The sequence below is a fragment of the Rousettus aegyptiacus genome, unplaced genomic scaffold (genome assembly GCF_014176215.1).
Source record: "Rousettus aegyptiacus isolate mRouAeg1 unplaced genomic scaffold, mRouAeg1.p scaffold_m13_p_13, whole genome shotgun sequence".
Taxonomy (NCBI): domain Eukaryota; kingdom Metazoa; phylum Chordata; class Mammalia; order Chiroptera; family Pteropodidae; genus Rousettus; species Rousettus aegyptiacus.
Genome location: NW_023416288.1, coordinates 32,054,775 through 32,080,406, shown reverse-complemented (window position 1 = coordinate 32,080,406; position 25,632 = coordinate 32,054,775). Strand labels below are relative to the sequence as shown.

General features: G+C 41.8%; 1 long non-coding RNA gene across 1 annotated transcript; it reads left to right on the top strand.

The window, feature by feature from the left end:
• The first annotated feature begins 69 nt into the window (after positions 1–69).
• LOC107518121 lies at positions 70–24,037 on the top strand. Its single transcript, XR_001598743.2, has 4 exons — positions 70–3,710; positions 9,868–9,983; positions 12,678–12,847; positions 16,532–24,037. It is a non-coding gene; the product is annotated as an uncharacterized LOC107518121 (long non-coding RNA).
• The last annotated feature ends 1,595 nt before the right edge of the window (positions 24,038–25,632 follow it).

Genomic DNA, 25,632 nt, shown 5'->3' with positions numbered 1-25,632 from the left:
AGTCTTCCAGACACCCAGACAGCTCAGAAGATTGGCTCCAGGCTAAAACTAGGATCCTTGTAGAGCACCAAAAAAAAAAAAAAAGAAAAAAAAAAAAGAAAAAGAAAAGAAAAAAAGAAAAAAAATTATTTACAAAACACAGCATTATCCTGAAATTGGCTTCTTTGCTTTGTAAAGAGGATCTCGTCAAGATTGCTAAAACAAGGACTTCTGCTAGGGTATTTAAACTATGAATTGATTTACTCAAGTTTTGTTTTGCGGACAACACTTTAGGACCCACCTGTTGGAGAAAGTGAGGTCATCCATTCTTTCACTTACTCTCTAAGCAGAGGCAGGTCCTGCCGTGGTGACAGCCAGCAAGGGGGTGGGGGTGGGGGGTGGTTCGAAAATGAAAATAGGAGAGGATGGTTGAATGGTTTCGTTTTTTACTGCCCTTGGGTCTTGAGCAACTCAGACACCCCCGGTCGAGTCCTGTCCCTTGCACCAAATGAAGCCACCTGCCGTGGCTTGCCTGCAGTGCATGTGATGGACCTCTGTGGTATGGGATTGCTTTTCTTCACGTACCTGTTTTTTAGAGAATATGACTCAGTAAATTCAAATACTTAGTGACTCGACGGTAGCATGTAGATTTTTCTTTTCGATGAAAAGTTTTGAAAATAGGAAGTACATGTACATGATAAAATGTTCAAACAGGACGTTGAAACGTACAGGGAACAGAGAGTCTCCTTCCTCTCCAGCTTCTATCCCCAAAGGTAGCACCTGATCCACAGCATTTTCGACTAAATCCTCTGTTACCTCAATCTGGGTTAGGCTTTCTTGGCTACCCACGTATACTCCGCTGTATTTTCATTATCGGTTTACACACACACACACACACACACACACACACACACACACACATTCACACTCATGCACAAATATACCCACACTATAATTTCCCATTGTCTCGATGTCACCCCGGAAGTTCTCCCTGTGCGGGCATGTTAGGTAGAGCGCAGGCTCTTGAATCACACGGCCTGGGTTGAAAGCCCAGCTCTGCCTCTTGCTGTGTGACTCCGGCTAAGTTACTCCAAGGACCTATGCCCTGTTTTGCTCGTCTATAAAACCGGGATGATAACAATTCTTCCCATATCACTGTTGTGCAGATTGAATGAGGCAAAGTGTGAAAAGTGTCTGGTGCCTAGTAATCCCGCAGTGAATACTTGCTCCTCGTAACGTTTCTTGGCTCTGGGTCTCTGCCCGGGCAAGTGCCTCCAGCTGGGTTCTGTCGGTCCCCGTGGTTTCTTGCCTGTGACGGAACTACGAATGAATCGGACCACGTGCCAGTGGTCGGCTAGTCTCCCAGCCATTTTTCCTCAGAAGAAATGAAATTCTATGTTTTGTAGAAAATACTTTGTGGCAAACATGGGAAAAAAAGTGATTCCCATTTTTTTTTTTTTTTGAGAACGTTAAGATCGCAAACGTGGTCTCTCAATTTAAATAATGAGCCCAGTTTGTGTCTTGTTCCTACACCATTTCCAAGGCTTTCTGCAAAGTGTTTTTATGACAGAAACCTACAGCCTTCCCTGTCCATGATCATCATCATTATTCAAAATCTCGAAAGTGGTACTTGAAGGCCAGGTGGCCTAACCTAATCCCAGGTCTTGTGCTTCTGGCAGCCAGAAAAGGGCAGGGCGTGTGTGTGTGTGTGGGATGCATGGGGGGTCGGGGACGCTGTCTGCCACCTTGTGATTCGCCAGCATCTAGGTCTTTGTCCGCATTGATGCCTTGGGCTGGCGTTTGCTTGCGAGAAGAATGGAGTCTCCTTTGCTCCAAAGTCTTAATGCAACGTCGGTAGCTCCATCACGAGAGTTCCTCCCTTTGGGTGTCAACAGGTTTTCCACTTGGAGAGCTCGTCTCTCATGTTTTCATATGAACAAATGAGCAAGAAAGACCATGCTGTCAGCATTTACGGGCCGATACCCTCAATGGCTAGATTCGAAGTGACTGCCAGCTGAGACCAAAAGGGACAGAGCAAATGGGAAGGTGTGGAGTGGAATAAGGGAGAGCAAGGTAGTGTTGCTTCCTTTACCTCTCTATCTAGGGCTCGGTGGTCCTGCCCGTGCCCTCAGAGTTACTGCCCCTGGCTGCTTTCCTACTTGGTGCTGGGGTCCAGTTCAGAGCATCCATCAGCGCATTTGAGGTGAAGGGGAAAAGCAACTTTCATTTGGTCTTAAGCTCTCAGGAGAAGACATGTTCCCCACATCTCCCAGGTCAAAACATGTCATGCTCTCTGTCTTTCTTCGGGGTCATTGCGGGTTGGTGGGCCTGTGATTTAGCAGGAGGGAGTATCCCAAGGGAAAAAAAAAAGGGAAGTTACTGGTACTAGGGAACTTGTGGTTGCTGTCAGAATGTGGTTTCACTTGTCATTAAGACTTAAGAAGTTTGCAAACTTAAAACAGTGGGTTATTTAATGGCTCCTTCCGGGACCAAGTCTCTCTCTATAAGCAGATACCAGGCCTCGTAAGGCTCTGCGAAATGTCTCTGTTTTGGGAAAAGCGGTACTATAACTTGGAGAGAGAATATTAGGGGCACGAGGTATGTCTACTTGGAAGGCAAAAGCCCAGGGACCAAAGCTCTGGAAAGTTCCCAGCTGGGCCCAGCCTCAGTCCCGGCCCTCAAAACCTCAGCTCCGAAGTCCCGTTGTAGCCCTTGATGACTTCTTGGTCTGGCTTCAGCTTTTCCGAGGTCGCAGGTGTCCCGGGGCTGGGCCTAGCTCCCCCAAGGCCAGCGAAGTGGCGTCTCTGTCCTGCCGGATTTCTGATTCAGAGCAGCGCAGGGAGGTCTGCTGTGCCCTCGCTGTTTTGCTATGTGTTCAGTTACCTTCCCCTGCTGCAGTGGAAAATCCCAGACATCTTGGGAGGGAAGTGGCCTCTCCTGGGGCAACAACGTAGACTCCCCCTGCCTTGGGAACTGCGCCCCTCTCCATGGCCCCTTTTCTCTGATCTCCGGGCTTGGAAGAGAATGCTCGGATCTCCAGATGTTAATAAAACAGCTGCTCCGACCCTGCTTGGTGAGGAGAACTTGCTTTGCTGACCCTGAAGCAGTGAATCGGCCCTGCGCCCCAGGGCCAGGGAGGTCCCTCAGGCTGAGTTTCAGTGCTTTATCTCTTCTCCATCTGTGGGATAGACCTTCTGGGTTGGTGGCTGCTGGTTCTGCTTTACCATTAGGAAACTTCAACTTGTCAGCAAAGAGCACTAAGTTAATTTATTCTCACAATCATTTGAACCATCTTTGGTTTCTCCAAAGGTCGCAACTCTCTCAAGTTCAGTGTCATAGGCAGAAACTAACCATGCAAACACATTGACTGGTTCCTTCTACTTCTTTTCCTCAAAATTAAGGTACTAAGAATGCATTTGAAAGCATCACATGTAATGGTAAGACCAGGGGATTCTGTTGGCCTCGCTATGACATATTTCACCTCTCTTCCGTGCCCTTTTGGGTACCTACTTATAGCTAAAAAAAGAGAGTGTCTTTGTCTTTGTATTCTCCTTAGGAAGCTGAATTCACGAAGGTGGGGATGCTCTCCCTAGTCTTCATGGTGGAACAAATCCCTTGCTGTGCTTTGGACACGCTGAGCGCTCCTTAGTTCTGAGATCCTGGGGCTTGTCGTTCCTAAAGAAGGGTCCATCTGGATGGGTTAAAAATATTACAGAAGAATTCAGATCCAGGTAAGCAGGTCAAAGAATCACAGTTATAATTGCTTCAAGCTGTTGAGTGCTGTGTACCTGTGTGTGGGTGTGGGCATGTGAGGCACAGAGCGGCATCCTTGACCTACAGACCATGGTGAAGGCTCCAGTGGGTTTTCTGTACCTGGGAAGCTCAGCTGCTAGTCTGCCGTGACTTTGGTCTGCCAGGCCTGTGGCTCCTCCAATGCTCTGGGATCTCCACATGGTCTGTGTCTGAGCAACAGTATTGTGTGCCCTGAGGGCTCTGTGGCATGCTGGCCCTGTATCCCCCATCCCAGAGGCCATGTTTTTTATGTCCTACTTTTCTGTGAGGGAGAGGTGGTGACAGGGAATGAGCACCTGCTACAACTAGTCAGCTTGGCAAGTGATGAGTTTCCTCACGTCTGGCATTTGACATTGTCTTTTGGCATACTTTCCCCGGGAGGATCTTGGAAAAGGAAAGGCCACATTCCTAAAGGTTCGTTTGGGCCTTGGTGCCTGAGCAGTTGCCGCGTTTTGCCTCAGATGTGCTCATGCTCCTGGGACAGTCGACAAGAGCTGTAATACATAATCCTTTCGCATGGGAAGTTCATTAACCATGGCCCCAGCAAAGCTATTGAAAACACCAGGTATGTAGTCTGGGGCAGGTCAGGTGTGAGAAGAGATTTGGGTTCTGGGCTTTTTCCATCTGCTATTGTGTGGCTACTCTGTTGGCCAGGCTTGTAAAGACCCCTCTAGACTTGTCTTAGATTGTGGGATTCAGAAGAAAGTTGGACTACTTTGCTACCATCAAAACCTTTTGGCCAAATACAAAGTTTTTCCAAACTAGGCTTGTTCTTTAACTGTATCGTAGACTCTTTGATTTCTTGTGTTTTGCGAGTGTCGCTGTTGGCAGATACACACGTTGGGATGATGAACGGCTGGAGGGTCTGGGGCGAAGTGCTCTCTCATCTCAGGCTCCAGAAGAGAGATACTGTCTGAATTCCCTCCTAGCTCCAGCATTCTGCAAGGCCGCGGTTCTTCCTTAGCCCTGCTTAACGGAATGATATGAGTAGGAGACACCAAATTGAGAAATAGTTCCTAGAAGCCCAAAAGTCTGTTGCTGTTTTCTAGTTCACACCCAAAGGCCTGTAGTGGCTGGTTGGGGCGTAGCCCTCATTGACATGCCCAGGATCCTGGTGGCCTCAGGCAGATGAAACTCATTTTGCAGATTTGGAAGATGCTGAAGCCCAGACATACAATGCAAGAAGGTAGCAGATTTCTTAATTACCATACAAGCAGGAAAAGATCAGTATTATTCAAAACTCTAGTTGTTTTTAACTTAAAAAAGAATTACAAGTAAAACATGTTCAATGTAGAACATTGAGAAAATAGAGATAGGCAAAAAGGGAGAAAAATTAGCAAAATAATCTTATCACCCAGCTGTAATCTTTGTTAACATGTTGTAAACATTCTTGTAATTTTTTTTTAATGTAGCAATACATATATAAATGTATGAGAAATAGAAAAATTCCATACATGGTGTTTTATAACCTGCTTTTAAAATATTGCTTTGTACACATAACAGGCTGGGTAATTCTCTGAGTAGAGGTGACACAAATAATGACTACAGATACACCACTGGGTACTGAGAGGGGAAATATCTTAGGGGGTTACAAGTGACTGCTACATACGTACACTGTTCATGTCACAGGCACAGAGAAAGAGTTCATATCTTAAGAGGGGTAATGTGCCTTTAACACAATCACTGGGTTTTCCAGGGGGTTTAACTTAGTTGTTCGCGAAGTAGTGTAATCTCTAAATCAGTAAGTCGTGCTGATCGTTTGGCATCGTGAAAGTGAAATTTGCAGTTCGACTAGAGTTTGCCTTTCGGCTGGCTATGGTGACAATATAGCCAAGCACCGGCTGTGGGCGTCACTGCCCTTCGGTGTCGGGGCGCGTGGGGAGTTGTCACGGGTCATTTCTCCTCATCTTGTGTGGCTCATTTTCTCTAATACTTTGAGACTCCTTACCAGGGCCTGTTCTACAAAGCAACAAACAAACAAACAAACAAACAAAAACTCCTTGATAGGGAATTTGTGATCTTACAACATTTCTGTGTTTTTCATCTTCAGCGTTCCGATTATGCTCCGCTCAGTTCACCTGTCATCTGTCATGATTGTGTGGCTTGTGCGAGGAAACTGCGTTTCCTCTGGGTACCGAAGTCAGACCCAGCACCAAGCAGACACCCTCCTTTGAGGATGGTCAGGGGAAGTGTTGGGGCAAGAGGTAGACAGCTCAGGTCTCTCTTCAGGACTCTGAGATGCTGGAATGGGCTAAATACTGGATATTTCAGATTCCCCCCCCCATCCCCCATCGCTGATCTCCTTAAAAATACAACCACAAGCACCTATCTGGGAGAGTTTGGATGTACAGGGTGATGTCTAGGAGGTCTCCTCGCCCTTCCATAACCATAGTATGGTTTTCCTTCAGGGATCGACATGTTGGATCATTCAGGCAGTTTTTGAATGCCAGGGGCTGGGCTAAGATGCTTTACACAGATTCATTAATTTAAATCCCACTCTATGGAAGTGGCTGTTATTAATTAGCATCACTTTATGGATGAAGAAACTCAAGTTCAGAGTTTCACTGACTTAATTAAGATCACGCAGGCTCCCAGAATCGTGAAGAGGTTTGCTGGGATTTGGGAGGAAAGGTAAAATGTGGTGGATAGATTAAGTGTAGGGCAGTGACATGATGAAGGGATTAACCCAAGTGAGGAGGAAGAAGGCCCTCGGGCATGGGAGAAGAGGTGGGCTTGGAGGCTGTGGAGCAACCATCTCAGCATAAGACAAGGATGGAGCCCAGGCAGAGGTGAGACGGGGTGGCTGGTGCAGGCTCGAGAAACCAGACTAAACTTATCTCTTCCCAACTCCTCATTCAGTGATTCCTGTTAGTAGCTTTGTATTAGACTAGGTGAGAGTGTTCACACTGTGGAAATTGGCAAACGCCACTAACCAGAGCCCCCAGAAAGCTAATTGTTATCTTCCTGCACACCAGTGGACCCAAGGGAACAGAGAATGGGATATTTTGAAGGCAAAAATCGATGCAGTCTGGAGATTGGTTATTATATGGGTACTATGTAGGGTGTGTAGGAAAAGCATGTATTAAAGGCATTATTTGATCTTATAAATAATTGTAAGGTAATTGGCCATGAAGTTTTTTTTCCCCAGCCCATAAAGCTATTTAAGGAAAGAATTTGCTGAAGTCAAAGCACGCTGCTCCTATATCTGAAAATGAAGGCTACTATTTGTATAAACAAGTAGGCACAGGCTATCAGCTGAGTTTAGGAGTCAGGCTGTGCACAGGGCAGAATTTGTGTTCTAAAGAATTAGATGGCCTTGGGTTTTCCCAGCCAGGTACTGGCTCGTGCTGTGGTGAATAGAGCAGAGGCTGGGCCCAGCTCTTGAGCCATGTCAGGGATAGAAAGAAGACTGCTCACAGTGAGAGAGTTAGACGCAGCAAGGCAGCAGCCCACAAGCTGAGGAATTTCTGCTTCATCACTGTCCCATCCTAATCAGAGTTGATGAATCAGGTCCAGTTTTTGAGGCCCTTAGTGGTCAGAATAATCCCTGAAGCATTCTTAGCGTTTCCAAAGGATGGCCTTTTAGGTCATAAGTTTAGCTCTCAACTGTACCAGAATCGCGAGGAATCACTTCTACTGTTATTATTGGCATGGCATCGTATTGTACTGCGTCCTTTTTCTGATTCATCTCCGCTACAGTTCTGTTGCGCATTTCTAGGACATCTCATTAGGAAAACAATGTCATTAAATCCAACCCCTGCCTCCTGCTAACGGTACCCGTCTGATGACAGGAACCAGATTGATACTTGACTGTGTCATAGCCAAACTTCAGAATATTGAGTAAAATATAAAACTCCCTTCCAGAAACTTGGTTCCATTACATGGCACAGCTTCCAGGCAGATCACGTGAGGCTCTATGCTACAATTTTTTTTTCCCTCTTTAAAGAATGCAAGTCTTTTCAGTGCGTAATAGAATGACATCCTGTGGATGCCTTGACGTCTTTCTGCTCTGGGCTTCCATCACGGCTCAGACCATGCCTCTGGCTTCTGGGAAGGCTCCGCTGACCCATTTCCAGGAACAGTGAGGGCTCCCTCCCGGCTCTCCTGCCGCATCACGTGCTGTACTAACCAGTTTCCAGGCAGTGTTGTCATGGCACGGGCTCTGGAGCCAGACTGCCTGGGTTCAAATCCCCGTCCTGTAGCCTGCAAGCGGCGGTCCACTGGGAAGTTGTTGAACATTCATATTTCTCTTTTGTAGAATGGGAGATAGCAATTGTACCTTACATCATACCATTATTGGAACCTATATAAGTGCTTAGCACCCTTTCTGGGCACATAGTAGGAGCCCAAAAAACAGTGTCAATGACTAGCACAGTTTTGAGCATTTGGTGGAAGCTCCTGGCTGATGAATGAATGAAAGCTGGAGGCTCCTTTCAGTTGATTTGTTGAAAATAATCACCAAGAGTTAAGAATTAAAATGTAGTTTAGTTAATAATTTTTTTTTGTATGTATGCTTTAAAAAAGTCATAAAACATTAAGCTCGCTTTATTTTCAAATTAGTTAACAGGCTGTAATACTTTATTCAACAATTAAAAATATATAGATGTATATATATTTATCCCATTTTGCAGGCAGTACAGTTTACTAAAAGAAACGGATTTCAGAGACAGACGAGGTTTAAATCCCGGCCCCATCATTTACTACTCATATGACTTGGGCTGGGCGCTTCAATCCCCACTGCCTGAGTTTCCTCATTTGTAACCTGTGGCAAAGAAAACTTCCCTTTGGGGGTGGTTGTGAGAATCAAACACAGTCACACCCATCCAGCACAGTTATTGGTATATTTTATGTACTAAGTTATCAGCAGATGCTGTTTTTCTTTTTAGTTATCTTAGATAGATGCAGGCCAAGGGAAAAAAAGAGAAGAGAAGGGAAATAGAAAAGGGTCGATGTAGACGTAGTAGGAAGTAGAAAGACAGCTAAAAATACAGAAATAGCCACACACAAAAAAAGACAAAAATACATTTTTTAAAAAACTTAGCATACGTAGCACATACCCATGGCATGAAATTCAAGAGGTACCAAAGGATACTCAGTGAAAAGAAGTCACTTCCATCCTTACTGAGCCAACATGTTTAGCTCTCTGGGGGAAATACTGCTACTGCTTTTTTCTTGTGATTTCTTCTAGAAATACTCCATGCATTGATAAGCAAACTATTCATGTTGCCCATGATTTACTTTTTTCCTTCTACATAAGTGGTACTGCAGTAATTACGCTGTTGTGTACCTTGCCATCATTATCGAACGTGTTTTAGCAATCATTCCTCTTCGGGAGATACAGGGCTGCCTCCTTCCTCTTAGCCCTTGTATTCCATTTATTTAACCATCCCGCGCTGATGGAATTTTAGGTTGTTTCCAATCTTTTGTAATTACAGATAACACTACAGTGAATAATTTTGTCCATGTGTGATTTCACACATGTGAGTATATCAGCGGGATAGTTTCCTAGAAATGAAGTTACGTACTCAAAAGATATGGGCAATTTTGATAGAGACAGATAGAGGTTGTACCAAGTTAATACTTAATTACCCTGGCAAGGTGTTCATATAGTCACTAGCATGTGATACTCTCAGTCTTGGTCTTTGCCAGACGGATGAGGGAAAGACATATCTCAGTGTAGTTTTCATTTGCCTTTCTCTTAATATCAGTAAGACATATCTGGCTAGATATTTGAAAGCCGTTTTATTTCATTTTTGGCAAATTCTGCTCATGTCCTTTACCTGATTTTCTGTTGATTATTGATCCTTTTCATATAGATTTGAAAGAGCTTTTGATATACTTTAAAAGATAAACTTTAGCTTTTCACATGTATTTTTAGTTTATCATCTATCTTTTTATTAGTTTATTGTGGGTTTTGTTGTTGTTGTGTTGTTTTCGTTCGTTCGTTTGCCATGCAGAAAGTTTAGATTTATATGGAGCAGACTTTATATTCTTTGTTTTATGGCTCTGGATTTTGTGACACATTTCAAAAGGCTTAGTCTACTCTGATATCATAAGAATATTCTAAGTTTTCTTCACCTTATCTTTAAATTACAGGTTTCCAAAGTTTTGAGCAAATACAGACTACGCTTGTCACCTAACAAGATAAACTGTTTGTGTCCACGCCTTGATGTGAGTGCAGGTACACAGGAAAAAACGAAGGTCTCTGGAAGGTGAGATAGTGGTACTTTTTCTCCCTTTGTACTTTTCTTTGTTTTCCAGGTTTTCTGCATTGATCATGTATTACTTTGACACTCAGAAAGAAATTAATTAAATAAAAATTTACTTTTACCTCTTCTAACCTTTTTTTAAGATGCCCCTCGTTTTCTGGACCTGTCGGAATGCTAGTAATGCTGCCTGTTTTGTTTCGGGAACAGTCTCATCTGCTTCCACCCCGAACAGCTTCGGCCCAGCCCTGCGGACTTCCTTGTCACTAAATCCGATGGAAGCATTTCAGTCCCGGTCTTACTTTACCTGCCGGCGCATCTGAAGCTCCTGACCATGCCTTCCTGCTTGTCCTCAGGGCCTCCTCCCCCCCCCGCTGTTCCTCACTCGTCCCTCCTGGAGGTCGCTTTTCTGCCCACTGTCCTCGCTGGTCCCCGAGATTGCCAACACTTGGGCGGGCGTGCTGGGCACCAGCCGTTCTGAGTACTTTGCGTATATCATCTCAGTTAGCCCTCACCGCCATTTTCTGATAGAGCTATGGTTATCAACTGTATTTTTCAGATGAGAAAACTGAGAACTAAAAAAGTTAGTAGCAAACCAAGAGCACCCGGCTGGACAAAGGGTGGAGCCAACTCTGGAACCCAGGGACACCCGGCCCTTAATCAGCCATCTGAGCCGCACACCTCATGAGCACACCAAACTGTCCCAGACACTCCTTTCTCTGTGCCTTTTGTGTTCGGCTCGTCCTCGTCAGGCTTTATTCAGCTTTTCTCTTCTATACAAGTGACTCCCAGGTTTCCGTTGTGGCTCCAGTCTCTCCCCTGCATTCTGGACTTGGTCTAGACATTTCCAATGATTGGTGGCCACTTCTACTTAGATCGTACAGACACCTTAAATTCCCCCTGCCGCTATCTCCTAAGGTTGTGGTGTTTTCTCCCTAGCACTCGATTGGCCATGTCTGGCAAATGAGAACAGACATTCTATAACTGAGGTTCGTGCATTTCTTTATTTATATTTTAGTTTTTATCTTTTTGTGGATTTCTTTAAGTAAGTTAAATTCAACTCATCAGCACCTACTATAGGCCTTTGCCCGAGCCCTCAAAGAACTCCCAATGATGCAGCTTGATTTGCATGTTCTAGGTCTTTTAAGAACAATAAATATTTGTGAAAGATCAGTCGCCTTTTCCCCACAGCCTAAAGTAATTTGCTTATCCTGATGGGAAGGCCTATTCATTTCCTAAAAGTGAACAGGGCTTCCTATCATGGGGTAATTAGCGCTGAAGGCCTGGATCCGTTTAAATCCCCTAAGAGTCTGGGTCCAATCCATTGGCATTAGTAATCACAGAGAACTCAAGGTAGGGCCTTGCTTTAAAAACAATTACATTCCAGCGGGAAGAGGAAACTTCAATCAGAAGAGGAACCTTCTGGCTGAAAGATTGGTTTTTATGCCTTTGCAATTGATGACAATCGCTACCAAAGAGCATTACCGATTCCAGTTTTCTAGGACAGTGTTATTCATTTCTCTATTAATTTAAAAATGATTGTAAGAGTAATACATACTGACGGGAATCATGGCATGACCACCAGCTCCTTGAGGTGGTCACTGTTGACAGCCACGTCACCTTCCGCCCCCTGCCACATGCTCACGTGAATGGATACAAACAGGCGCCCCAATTACACGTCCGGGGTTAGGTGATTTATTTGTTTTTTAAAGTAATGAAATTATACAATGCATATTTCCCTGTAACTTGTTTTTCTCACTTTATGTCGTGAATACCCCATCCAGGTCAGTTAACACGGCTTTTATTCTTTTTCATACTATGTGATAGGGCACGTTCCATGATTTATTTGACCACTTTCCTCTTGGTGAAGATCCGGGTTGTTTTCAGCTTTCTATCTCTATAGGCAGGGCTGCAGGAGACATCCCCGTACCTACTTTCTTATATAATGAAGCATTTATTTCTAAAGAGTCCTAAAAGTGAGATTGCCGAGCTACAGGGTTGGTTGATTTCTAAAACTACATTAATATATGAGCAGGGGAAGGGAAAAGGGAAGTGATGAGCTCTGACTGCCAGGTACTACAGTAGGTACTTTCCATAAGTTGTTTAGTTTCATCTTGGTCTCCTGCCTGCCGTCCTGCCCCAAACCCCCCTCTACATAACCACAGATGAGCGTGTCGCTTCTTTGCATAGAAGCCCTGCATGGTTCCCATCTCCTCCAGGATTAAGACCAAGCTGCTCACATGCCCCAAAGGTCTTGTGTACCCTTCAGTCTCTCTCCTGCCTCTCCCGTGGGCTTTGCATTCCAGCACACACGCCCTATCTGGAGTCACCCACCTCACCAGGCCTCTGTACCTCTAGGCCTTTGCTCTGCCTCTCCCTCTGTTCTGTTGGCTCTTCCCCACCTCTTCCCTGGCTCTTCTCTCATGCATCAGTTAGCACTCAATCTCTGGCTCTTTCGAAACGCTCTTTGCAGGTTGGTTTACGAATTAGTGAGGCTAGGTCATGCTGTCATCCCTTTCAATTCACAGATCTTGGTGGCTTAACACGAGTTTATTGTTTGGTCAATCAAAGTCTGCTTCATGTCTGGGCCGTTCTCTTGGGAAGCTTCCCTCAGCGACCAGTCTGAAGGAGCCAATGGAGGCTTCACCATTCTATAATTGTACCGTCCAGAACTCTTCACTTCTCTCCTTGATATTGCAGGAGAATCCTGAGGGTATCATGCTGGCAGTTAAATGTATTAGCCCAGTGGTGGCCACGTTATATTTACTCTCGGCCCACCGGACAGCCCTGTCACACAGCCCTACCCAACTGCGAGGGGGCAGATTCTCAACCCACTCATAAGGCTGGAAGGAAAGGAGAATTAGACACAGGTGAGTGCTAGAAGCCTCTACTTCGGGCAAGATGCCACTACTCTCTATATGTCTACTGGAATTATTATGTAGTATTAGAATGATGGCTTATGTGTGTCTCCCCTACTAGCATGGGCACTTCTGGAAAGTAGAGGACTTTATCTTATTCATCTTCATTTCTCTGGCATCTGGTACAGTGTCTGGCACATAGCAAATAGCCAACAAATCTCTGTTAAACAAATCCATTTGTGCAAATCAATAATCTACATTTTATAGATGGGACACTGAAGTTCAGCAAGGTCAATTAATTCACCAATAATCACACATCCAGGAGGTAGCAAAGCCAGATTCAAACCCAAGGCCGTCAGATCCCCAAACTCATGATTTTAGGAAAGATACTAGAAGTTGATTCTCAGATCTGATTCAGGACAATAAACAGTTCACCTATGGGAAATGAATTCAATCTTAGAATCGTAAGAACCCTAACAACTTCTTTAGGACATGATGCCTAGCATGTTGAGGGGTGCATCTGCCAGGAGACCTCCCTTGTGTTGTGGAAGCCAGTGTTGTGAAGTTAAGCAGAACTTTATGGCCCAAGATTCTCCCAGGCTTGGATTTAAACCAGATAAGGCAAGAAAAACCAGTCCTCAGACACACCAAAAGATATTTGGGTCACTATCAGAGCATTCCTCTGTTCTCACTTAATATATTTGAATTTGAATAAAACCCCTATTTTCAATCAACTTGTGTGACTACAGAGTGCTGTAGAATTAGGGTTTGAAATTGAGTTTGAGCACCAGCTCTGCCACATCCGCACCCCATCACTGGACCTCTGAGTCCCCCTTTCTTTATCCTGTAAAATAACACTCATTATAAGAATACTCACCTTACTGTAATTTTGAGTAGACCACAAAGTTAGCACTTTTGACTCAGAACTCTAATAGAACTTAAGGTAAATACCCTACTGTATTGGGGTTCTCCAAAGAAACAGAATCAATAGGATGAGTATATTTAAATGTAGGTAGATATATATATATAAAATAAGAAATTGGCTCACATGACTATGGAGGCTAAGAAATTTCAAAATCTGCAGTCAGCAAGCTGGACACCCAGGAAAGCTGGTGATGTAGTGTCAGTCTGACTGAGTCTGAAGGCTCGAGAACCAGGATGGCATAAGTTCCAGTCGGAGGGCAGAAGATCAATGTTCCAGCTCAAGCTTTCAGGGAGGGAGGAGAGAGGGAGGGGAACATGCACATGCATGCGCGCACGCGCGTGCACACACACACACACACACACACACACAGCTGGTCTGTTTGTATTATTCAAGTCTCCAGTAGATGATTAGATGAGGCCCACCCACGTTAGGGAGGACTATCTGCTTTACTCAGTCTACCAATTCAAATGCTACTCTCTCATCCAGAAACACCTTCGCAGACACACCCAGAATAATATTTGACAATCCGAACACCCCATGGCCCATCAAGTTGATATATAAAATTAAGCACCACATCTAACCTTGTCATAATTTGTACTATTTGTTAATCTTCTACAGGACTCTTATGCCTGCATTTCTTTTGTTTCTATTTTATGTTGTTAAAAAAAAAAAAACATTAAAAGACAAAATACTGGAAATGGAATAATTTTACCTTCTAAAGACACTTTTAAATGAAGATTATTTGCTGAGTCCAGTGAGAATTCAGTTCAAAATAATTTCTACTACTATTTATGTTTTTTCCTTACTCTGATTTTTTTTTAACTAAAAATAAAAAATAGATTTCAGTTTTTAGAGTGGTTTTGGGTTTACAGCAAAATTGAGTGCAAGGCAGACATTTCCCGTATTACCACTCCCCGCCCCTCCCCCCATGCATAGCCTCCCCCATTACCAAAATCCAGCATCAGAGTAATAGATCTGCTACGATCAATGAACCTACACTGACACATTGTTACCCTGAGTCCATAGTTTGCATTAGGGTTTTACTCTTGGTGTTGAACATTCTGCAGTTTTTGACAAATGTATAAGGACATGTGCCCATCATTGCAGAATACACAGGAGTTTCGCTGCCCTAAAAATCCTCTGCACTCTGCCCATTCATCCCTTCCTGCCCCAGACTCTGGCAACTGGTGGTCATTTTACTGTTTCCATAGTTCCATCTTTTCATAGTGTCATGTTACCGTAATCACATAGTATATCGCCTTTTCAGATCGGCTTCTTTTACTTAGTAACAGGCATTTAAGTTTCCTCCATGTCTCTTCATGGATGATAGCTCATCCCTGATTTATTTGTTTCGTAATATTTAGCACTAGCTGAGATACACTATTTATCTATTTGCATACATGTTCATTGTCCACCTTTCCCACTAGAATCGAGGTTCTGGAAGGCAAAGACTTCTTTTTTTTATTTACCACAGAAGTCTAGTCTCTATAAAAGTGTCCGGTACATACTACACTCTCAAAAAATACTTATTGAATGAATGCATGATTGAATAGATGACTATTTTATAATCGTAAACCTCTAATTTAGGGAATTGTTTCTGATGTGCGTAATGCAAGATTTAATCTGCTACTTCTGTTTCAATGGGATTTAAATGTGATTACTCTTAAAGAGTTTGGGTCCCTATTGGTTTGGATATGGGACTGGAGAGCTCATCAATGATCAGTAAAAGAGAAGAAATGATTGTTTTTTTTAGTAAGTATAGTATAGATAAGAAGTGGGCGTTTTCTGGTGATAGCTGACTATTTAAAATGGTTTAAATTTTTTTATTATAAAAGTAATAAAGTTTCCTTCCCTGCACACACACTGACCCTTAACCTACTCCCTAAAGGTTACCTCCTCTGAGTTTTGAAAGTTTTGTGCAATATGTAATATCTTTTGTGTAGCGGGTAGTAGATTAATTTACTCCCTAAACTTGGATGTACGAAATGTAGCAACTCTGTTTTACTCTGACTGGTGGGTTGTCTTTTTTCCTCATCAGTCCTTCCCCATTGGGCAGCAATGTCTTCTGCTTTAAACAGCCTCCTTTCACTATGACACAGTTCCTTTCAAGGAAGTGATCGCTGGGTCCTTTAGCACCCTTCTCCCCTATCTTTTCCTGCCCAAGATGATGCCTGGGGAGTTCATGTAAGAACTTACTCATAGTGGGAGTGTGGGTCACACCTTGTCCCCCTGGTCAGCATGCTGATAGCTACTCCTGACCGCCTGAAGCTAGCGGAAGTGAAGCCTGTGCTCCCTCAGCATGGTCCTCCCTGCTGACGTGGGCCATCTGTGGTTTCCCTGGGGCTGGCCTGGGAGTTCTCATCAAGGGGGTCCCTCACTCTTTCTTCCCCCTATTGATTTCCGGGAGATCTCCCATGTAAGCTGGCCAGACAACACTACCAAGTACCTCCTGTGGCCCTTTCCAGGGTACAGTGGGGCTCGTATGTGTTCTCACATCACATGACAGCTGAGAGGGCTCTGTCTGGGCCACTGAAGTCAGGGCTCTTTCCTGCCTCATCACATGCAACATGCAGGGAACCATCCGAGGCAGCATCCTCCCAGCTTGTCAAATGGAAAAGGGGGAAGAATTTCCCTGCTTTTGAGTTTTCCCTCAACCTAACACTCACCCTTGGGGGTTTTGGCTTAGGAAGCAGGATTTTTTTTTTTTTTTTTTTTTGTAATGTACATGTCTGACCCTCTGCCTTCTCTCTCTGTCCCTCTTTTTCCCACAGCACACTGGACGTTGGGCTTTTATTTTACATCTATCTCCTTCCTGTTCACTAGGGACTTCTCCTGTGGCATATGCTCTTCCATCCCAACTCCAGTGCTATGCCTTAGTCTAAACAGTAAGTACAGGGTTCAGGGAGACAACTAAGCTAGCTGATAAGGGGACAGACATACACTGGGAAGTACTTCAAAACTGACACCTGTTACAGGTGTATATATTTCATTTAGTTTAATTATAGGTGAGGACATACTACATATAATGCTCTGTTTCTTCTGTTTAATTTAGTATTTCTTGAAGATCTCTACACATATACACATATCTACCTTTTTCTTTTTTAAGAGCTACATAATATTCTATAAAAAGTAATCTACTCTATTTAGCCAATCTCCTACTGAAGGACAGTTGGGTCATTCCAGTCATTTTCTATGCAAACGATGCTGTAGTAACCATGATTTAGTTTTAGTTTTCTAGCATATTTGTGTGAGTATATCCTTTGACTCTATCTCTAGCAATGAAACTGCTTTAGCAGCTAGTATGTGCATTTAAGATTTCTTAAAAATGTTCTAGCACTTTACAGTCTCATCCACTTATATGAAAGTCACACTTTCCCCTCAAGATAACAGCTTTTATAAAGAGCACTATGATTTTATCAACAACATCAAAATGGCAGAATCATCAAATGCTGACTTGAAGTTAACATGAGAAGTGGACTCAATAATTTCCAGTACTGTCAATATTGTGAAAGAATTCCTCTTAAAGATAAGGATCATTGCAATGTGAAAGAATGTGACCATTATCGGTAGAACTGAGGGACATCTTATTAACGTTTTACATATTTTTGTATTTTTTCACTAGTTTTACGAGCATGTATTCTTTTGTAATTCTTAAAAAAGAGTTCGATTGAAAAAAAGATAAGGATCATTTGTGCTCTTCTTTTCTCTCACATCATGTTCTTTTCTCCTGACTTCCCTATATTTTCCTAAATAAATTACATTACGGTGTTTGATTTTGTTTTCAGTTTAGACCTGTGAGGCAATTTTCTGATCAAAATTAATTTATCTAGTACCCTTTTATAAACTTTTACTAGAAAATAATTACATTTTTTTTCTTAATTCAGGTCTGTAATTTTATTCATGTACAATTGGATTGTTTGAGTTTCTTAAAGAAAAAATTTGGTAGATTGTGGGAATCAATTCAACATGGCAAAACCATTTTTGAAGTGGTATTGTAGTGGGCAGTGAAAATAGCTAAGAGATTCCCCAAATAAGAAAGCTGGGTGGAGGATTTGTTCTAGGTATCACTGGATTAGAATGAGTTTAATATTAGCTGAAACTGGAGTTGTTTGGATAATTAAGAGATTTTTTATTTTTATCTTGAAAGAACTCATAGTAAAACATCCAATAGCACTAATTTTTTGAGATTGGGTAGATTTACCCCCCTCCTTCCCATGGGGAGTTATCACTAGCAAATTCCATGTATTTGGATATTATGCCAGCCATATAATCGAGTTTATTTAATTGGGGGGGATGTGTGTTTACTTTGCAAAATGAAAAAGGCAAGATTTATGAGATAAATATTTGAAGACAGTACACTCCAGACAGCTGTTTTCAGTTGGTATTTCTACAATCCGAAATACTTTAACTTGATTTATCGGACCTGGGAACTTTCAAAATAGTCTAATTACTTGCTCAAATACATAGATATAAACATTTTAGGCAACCTTCTAAACCTTTTTCACCATGGATGAAACTATGATTTAAAAAAAATAACACATAGAAGGATTAATGGAAATAAGAGTGTTTGAAATAAAACTTGGACCATGTCGCATACCCTCTTTCCACTTGACATTTGAATTATGTAATACATATGCATATATATTCTAAGTATAGCATCAAGCTTTAACAAATATTTAAAGATGAAATCATATCACTAAGATACTAAAAGTCTCATTTTAATATTTGTTTTAGATGTTAAAAGGAGTTACAATGGTTTTAAAACAGGATTTAACGTGTTGCTTATAATACAGTTTTGCCTGCTAAATTCTCTACATTTTATAACCTGGTTTATTTCAGGTATATAGCATTTTGCTTAGTATTATGATATTGTATATGTTTCCTGGATAATGTTTCAGTCCACCATTCAGCTTTAGCTGCTGAAATCATACAGCCATGAATACTTGCCTTTGTTTTTGTTAGAATACTTTTCAGTTCTGTACTGAGTATCTTAAATACCGTAGAAAATTTCACTTCTTCCTTTAAGTCTATTTTTGTAAGAATAAGGAATGGAGTTGTGTTTTTAAAAGAAAACATTCAAGTATGACAATAATAGTATCTATGCTTCATCAAAGTGCTGTTTAGTAGTTGAAACAAACTATAATGTCACTTAATAAAGTGACCAAAATGAAAAAAAAAAAAACCCAAAACCCAAAAAACAAAAAGCCAACAGCCTTTATAATGATTCCAGTGATTAAGAGAGCATGAGAACACATTTGGAAGAAAGAGGAAAAATCAGGACAGAAGGAGATGAGTCATTTGGTAAGTAGCTGTGCGATGCGAGGGGCAGTTCATGAGTGTTGGGAACCATGTAGACCCGGGTGAGAACTCCAGCTCTGCCATTTACCGTGGGCCTCAGCTTCTCCATACATATTTGTTGTGAAGATCAAATAAGATAATATGGGTTAAGTATTTACTATTCAATAAATGCTTACTTTCAGTACGATCATTGTGTACCTGGTGCTGCGCTAGAGGCTTAACATGTATGAGGTCTGAACGGAAGGCAAAATGAAGCACTAGACTTTATTCCACACCAGCTAGAAAAACACAAACCCAGTGAAAACCATCAGGAAACAATGAAGACCTTCAAAAGCCCTAAGTGCTCTAGAAACTCAGAGCTACTTTGGAGTTTAATTATATGGAAAATTTTTTAAAATTCAGTTCCAACAAAATAATTTTTTTTCTTGGAATTCTGATGCTTTTAAAGAGCTCTTTTTAATTTCACATGACTGCCTTGAAAGCACCTCATAAATTATATGTCAGTCTCATTTCTCAAAAGTTTAATTACATGTCTTTGTGATTTCTATAGAGTCAGCATCCTGAAATTCTTTTTAAAAAATCTTATTGGTATCTGACTTGAGAAATAGCTTCAGGGTAGAGTTGGGGTAGATTTGGTTCTTGCAGTCGGTTTCAAGGGGAAATTTTAGGCTTCTTTTTAGGATTATTTTGTGAAATGTCAGAGTTCTGTCTTTGTCTCTGATTGAGGGTGCGGTGGTGCCTGCCCTGGATCAGTACAGGAAATGATGAAATAATGAAACTTAGCTGTAGCACTGTCTGACCAGGAGTCAGGGGGACAGCTACAGCTTTTCCCCAAACCTGGCCCTATGACATCATGCCATATCACTGGTGATAACTATAGAACCACTGTTTGGGACCTTCTCCATTCTCTCCTCTATTACTCATCTCTTACAGTTTTAAAATGAGTCAGACCTGGATCTGAGCCTTTGTTCTTCTGTCTCTTATTACCAATTATGACCTTAGGGAACTCTTGTCAATCTATGCTTTGTCATAATCCAATGGAGACAAATGTTCATAAATGTGTATTCCAATAAGCACTTCAGGAGCTTCTGATATGGAAGGAAGAGGAACTGAAATCTGGAGAGGTGGATTGACTTGCCGAAAGCCTTACAGCTACTCAGTAGCAAAGTCCAAAACTGATCCAGAGTCTCCTGACTCCTGGTCCATCTAGCATCCTGCTCACAGAAACAATGGTCTCCTGGGAGTGAGAGAGTGGGAGAGGCATCGCTAATGCTGTCTCCTACCATAAAGCAGCTCAGTTCTTCAGAAGACAGACCCCAGATAGACCTACCCATTCAGCTCCAAGACACACAGCCCTACCTGCTTCTCCTTCCTCCTAGTTCTTCCCAATGCTTTGTCCTCAAGCTCCAAGTAAAAACCTATATGTAGTGTTCAGGAAGTTCTATCAATTTTCCCTTGTCAATAATTTTCAGATTTATGTACTTCTGTCTGTTTCCACCCTCGTCCAAGTTTCCATCATCTCTCACCTAGACCATCACTTTCCATCTGGTCTTAGACTGAGCTTTTCACAATATGGTTCTGTTTTCTCTCTACTACCTGGTTTAAAAACCTTCAGTGACTCCCTGTGACTGTTAGGTTGGAAGTCCAACATGATGTGACCTCGAGCACCCTGCAAGGTCTGGCTCTTCAGTCTTATGCCATTCCTTCCTCCTCTGTGCTCCCTCTTCAAGTTCCCTGATACGTCAGCTCCTCCCTGCTACAGGGGCTTTATACATGCAACTCTTTTTCCTGGAACACTCTTTTCTCTCTTCTTCTTTTGCTCCGTCGACTCCTAGTTACCCTTCAGATCTTAGCTCAAGGCTTACTCTCCTACGAAAACCTTTCCTAACTGCTTTCATTTTGTCGAGTTCTTGTCACAGGCACTCCTAGGGCAATTTCCTCCCATATGTATATCGGTCTGAATTCACACACTCGTGTGTATAATTACTTGATTAATTTCAGACTTTCCCACCCTGTCGTGTGTTCCATGAGAACCGACAATATGGCTGATTTTGCTCACTGTTGTTCCTCCAGTGTCTAGCACATAGTAGGTCTTCAATAAAAATGTCGTTAATGAATAAATAAAGGTTATGTTCAAGTCCTCCTTTAAATCTCCCCTTCACTTATCTCCTCTAGTTCCAATCACTCAAGGCCTGTCTTTCACGTATTTACACAGAGTTGGGCACATGTATAGCATGTGTGTCTTTTGTGCCCTCTTTTTCATCAGGTAAGTTCTACATTCAATCTCGGCTGTATTCAAAGATACTTTCTAATCTGAATGTCACAGATAGGAAATAGAAGGGGCCTCGTGATTATAGGGAAGGGAAGTACTTAGTAAATCACCCTTCCTCTCTCTCTTTTACTGAACCGTGGGGAAACCCCTTTGACCGTGAAAGCCAGGAACAGAGTCAAGCTGAAGACCCTGGACTATCATGGTTTCCATTAAGACCTGAACCCTGGATAACTTAGGAAAAGAAGATGGAAATCCATAGCTATTCTAGTCCATCGAATTCCTTTACCTGTGGGAAGTATCATATTAGGGTACTCTCTGAGACCTTTTGGTTGATCATCTCAGGGGTGTTGTACCATTCGAAATCATTATTACAAATTGCTTTAAACTATAACCTACACCTAGATAGGATATAAGACCGATAGATGGTTGGTTTCTGTGGTGTAGGGCACCTCACCAAGTATGTGTTCAACAAGCCATACGAACTATTGGCCTGAGGCAGAGATGGGGCGGGAAGTCTCTGAGATGTTCCCTGGGGGCATCTGGGAGTGTCCCCACCAACCAGAAAGTTGGCATTGTGAAACTAGGGGCTATCCGAGATAAGGCATGAAATACCTTCGAACTTAGTGCTTTGTCAATGAAAGCACTTCTTTTACTATTGTGGAGAGCAAATAGACATTTATGCTTTGTTGGGGAAAGAAGTAACCTACACAGCTCCCACTGTCTCTAAGGCATAGGCACATTGGAATCTGCTGATTTTTTTGTTTTTAATTATGATACTCTAGTGGTCTTTCACACTTTTATAAAATGGGACCTTTTAAAATGCAATTCTAAGTAGTTGTGTACCCACTGAATTCTTGCCTGAGCTATAAGAAATTGTTGAAAAACAGGTCCCTATTGTAACCTTTACCATGCTTTTATTCTTCATGTGTTGTTATTTCTTATTTGTGTGTATATGTGTTTTTTAAAAACAGAATTGTGTCCTAAGTTCCATGGGGTCAGGTATCTCTGTTTTGATGACTTCTGTCTATCCATAAGACCCAGAACCATCTCTGGTAGAAGGTAGGTATGATTAATAACCATTTACAAGTATCAGTTCACTTAGTCTTCCCAGGAGCCTACAAGGCAGATGTTATTATCATCCTTGTTTTATAAATGAGGACGCTGAGGCATGGAGAGGTTAAACAGTTTGCTAGTCAGCAGTAGAGTCTGTAATGGAATCAAGTCAGTCTGGACGGGTTAATCATTATGATCTTCTGCCACAAATAAATGCCTAGTGAAAGGATGAAGCCTCTATAAGAGCAGACATGGAGCAGCATTGGCTATGTGATATATGAATCACTTAGACAGACATGTTCAGGGTTTCAGTTAGCTGAGAAGGCTTAATGACAGTGTGCCCCAAGCTAGGGGAGAAGTAGGAGAAGGAGGACAGTAAGGCATGGCGAGTAGAGTGGGCAAGGCTGATCAGAAGTATTGCAGGAGGCAAGGTGGCCTGGCCTGTTCTGTTTTATAATGCTTCTCCTTTTCTGGATTGAAAGTCAAGACCTAGGTTGTTTCTATACTTGAAACAGAATGGCCTAAGTGGGGAGAATATTTTTCAAGATTCTTAATGTAAAGCTTAGAGCTCGTGTGCTTTCTCGTTACAAAACTGGTCCTAACCCTGTCTGATACCATTGACAAGCAAGAGCAGTAATGGTTCGGGGAGATTCGTGCTGGCCTGTGACACACTCTTTTTCTTAAGATGACTTAGTTTTTTAAAGCTAGGTCTTTAAAATGTGATTTTAAACAAATTCTTTATGAATTATTTGTGCTTATGGTTAAAACAAAACAAAACAAGTACAAAACAAACAAACAAAAAAACCCAACCAGTATAGAAAGGCTCAAAGTGAAAAGTAAGAATATCCTCATCCAGAAGTTTTTTTAATGTATCTCTCAGCCAATGGATAGTCTTATCTTTTTTTCTCCACATTACATGGGAACATACTGTATTATGTATTCTGAAGTTTCTAAACAATAGATTTATTTGGGGGACTTCTAGGTTAATGTGGTAGATTAAACAATTTTTTTCCCAGCCTTTCAAACATCCACTGAAACTACAGAAAGGGATTTCCTTGAAGACAACAATTTATAAATATGGAGCAAGTAGAAGAGGAATCAAAGGCTCTTAACATTTGGAAGCAGAGAAGCAGGTGGAAGGATGGCAATTTGTGTGGCAGACCCAGGAAAGCTGAACCCTAAACTGGCCAAGGTGAAAGCTGAGAGCCACCTGCTCTAATTTGGGATGCCCAAAGGCTCAGCAGGCTGACAGCTGAAACCATGTGTATTAGGACTGTGTACACAGGAGAACAAAGGGTGTGGCAATCAGGGTGTCTAGGCTGGCAATCTGAGGCACAGGTGAAGGTACAGACTCTACTGAAAAGGGGGATTATGTGCATAACAATGCATATGCATACTGAAGATTTTTTTCCCACTCTGTTCCCTGAGCTTACCAGTCAGGTCTTTATTCTCCAAGTAGGGACCCTGGGGATCTGGCCTGTGCAAGAAGAAAGACATAAAGATATGGACACCGTACTGCCCAAATAATTCTATGTCAAAGCTCAAAGTCAGTAAACCCTGTCCTCAAGCTTAAAACTATGTAGGATAGTATCTAACACAAAAGTAAAAATTAAACAGAAAAGCAACTTGGAAGATACAAATTGTGTAGTTAAAAGAAAACTTGACATTAATATCCTTAGGGAAAATATTTCTTCCATGAAAGAAGAACAAGATGCTATAAAAAGTAATGTTTGGAAACAAAAATAATCCTTGGGTATTGGAAACATATCAAAAGTGAAAAAGTCAAGCGAAGAGCTGGATAAAAAGTCGAGGGAATTCCCAGAAAGTAGAGCAAAAAGGAAATAGTTGAAAATAGGGAAACAAAAAGAAGAAAATTAGAGGATGACTCCAGGGCATCCAACAACCCAACAATAAAGTTACCAAGAGAAGAGAAAACATGGAGGCAAGAACATTTTTCAGAACTGAAAGACATGAATTTTGAGATTAAAGGGGCCCAATGAGCGTCCAGCCTAACTGTGAAATTTTATTACCTTGAGAATTAGGAAGATTCTACAAGCACCCAGAGAGAAAAAACAGGTCGCATACAAGTGACCAGCAAACAAAAGGGCTTTGAACTTTGCAACAGCAGCCCTGGAAACCATAATACTTTCAAAAATGTGAAGCACTGCTGCTTACATCCAACTTAGATTTCTATAGCAAGCCCAACTATGAGTCAAATGAGAAGATGAAAAAAAAAGATACAATCAGATAAGCAAATCTTTAAAAAATTGCAAAAAGTCCCTCTTCTCGGGAAGCTCCTAGAGGATACTCTCTTTCAAAAGGAGTGAATAAGCCATAAAGAGGAAGGCATCAAATACAAAATATCCATTACTTCAGAGAAGGGAAGGGAATCTCCTGGAGTGTGGCGAAGGGAGATCCCACGGTGACGATCGTGCTTCAGATGGTGAGGGCGATCAGTGCGGATTGGAACAGCGTGACTCAGGAGGTGGGTTGAGAGCTATCATCACCAAGTCATCTGCCATTGTACCCAGTCTTTTTTTTTTTTAATTTATTATTATTATTATGTGGTAAAAACACTAAAATTTTACCATCTTAACCATTTTTAAGTGCACAGTTCAGTAGGGTCAAGTATTTCACATTGTTGTGAAATAGATCTCCAGAACTTTTTCATCTTGCAAAGCTGGAAGTCTGTACCCATTAAATGACAACTCCCCATTCCCTCTCACCTTACTATTCTACTTTCTGTTTCTATGAATTTGACTACTTTAGATACCTCATAAAAGTGGAATTATACAGTTTTTGCCTTTGTGGCTGGCTTAGGTCTCTTACAATATGTCCTCAAGTTTCTTTCATGTTGTAATATGTGACAGGATTTCCTTTTTTTTAAAGGCTGAATAATATACCATCGTATGTACATACCACATTTGTTTCATCTGTTCATCCATCGATGGACATTTGGGTTGCTTCCACCTCTTGGCTTTTGTGATTAGTGCTGCTATAAATACAGGTGTACAAATATCTCTTTGAGACACTGCTTTCAGTTCTTTTGGGTATATATTCTCAGAATATTTAGGAGTTGCTAGATCATTTAGTAGTTCTATTTTAATTTTTTAAGGAACTACCATACAATTGTACCATTTACAATCCCATCAACAGTGCACAAGGATTCTAATTTCTTTACATCTTTGCTAACATTTGTTATTTTCTGGGTTATTACTATAATAATAATAATAATAATAATAATTATTA